The sequence below is a fragment of the Trichechus manatus genome, unplaced genomic scaffold, assembly GCF_000243295.1.
Source record: "Trichechus manatus latirostris isolate Lorelei unplaced genomic scaffold, TriManLat1.0 scaffold00026, whole genome shotgun sequence".
Lineage (NCBI taxonomy): Eukaryota > Metazoa > Chordata > Mammalia > Sirenia > Trichechidae > Trichechus > Trichechus manatus.
This window is the reverse complement of record NW_004443962.1, coordinates 2,558,064-2,559,080: the sequence shown is the minus strand read 5'-3', so window position 1 is coordinate 2,559,080 and position 1,017 is coordinate 2,558,064.

Sequence of the window (1,017 nt, the reverse complement as noted above, 5' to 3'; positions counted from 1 at the left end):
AGAAGGAGGGTATTAAAGTGCATTTGCTTATAGTTAAATTCTATTTCAGGGTTTCTCCTGAATGGGGTCTCTTCTTTGAAAAAATTAGATAATTTAAAAAGTTAAGGTAACTTGAGAAATCTTGCAAGGCACCTAGGATAACGATACAGGAGTGTTAAATATAAGGTTTTTAGTTATTCCTGCTCTCTGGAATTGTATATTTTGTGTGAATTTCAGTGTGAGATGGAGCCGTCCATCACAACCTCACTGTTGACTTTTAATCTCAATGTGAGGATTGCCGAAATGCTTATTACAGCCTCCTTTTCCTTGCGTTCATTTTTAGTTCACTTGTTCATTCACTCAGTCAGTATTTATTGAAGCTGCTATGTGCCAGACACTTTGCTTACGTGCTTCTAATCGGTGGTATCATTGAAAAACATGTTTATCTGCTCCCCAAGACATAAAAGCCAGCAAGAGTTCCTAAATCTGGTATTTAGAATCCTTCTACACTGCTGTTAATTGTTGTTAGCTGCTGTTGATCCAGTCCCCAACTCACGATGACCCCGTGGACAACAGAATGAAACTCTGCCTGGTCCTGCACCATCCCCATGATCAGTTGAGGATTGGACCGTTGTGATCCACAGTGCTTTCATTGGCTGATTTTTGGAAGTAGATTGCCAGGTCTTTCTTCCTAGTCCATCTTAGTCTGGAAACTCTACTGAAACGTGTTTGGCATTATAGCAACACACAAGCCTCCAGTGACAGATGGCAGGTGGCTATGCATGAGGTGCATTGGCTGGGAATCAAACTTGGGTCTCTCTCATGGAGAGGAGAATTCTATCACTGAACCACCAATGCCTCCAACATTTAGTATTTTACTAAGTATTTATTTATCAGTAAGTACTTCAAGTCCTCTTCACTTTCAGCAATCAAGGGTGTGCCATCTGCATATCGCAGGTTGTGAATTAGTCTTCCTCCAATCCTGCATGGGGCAAATCTGCTGCAAAAGACCTCCTTAAAGTGTTAAAAAGCAAAGAT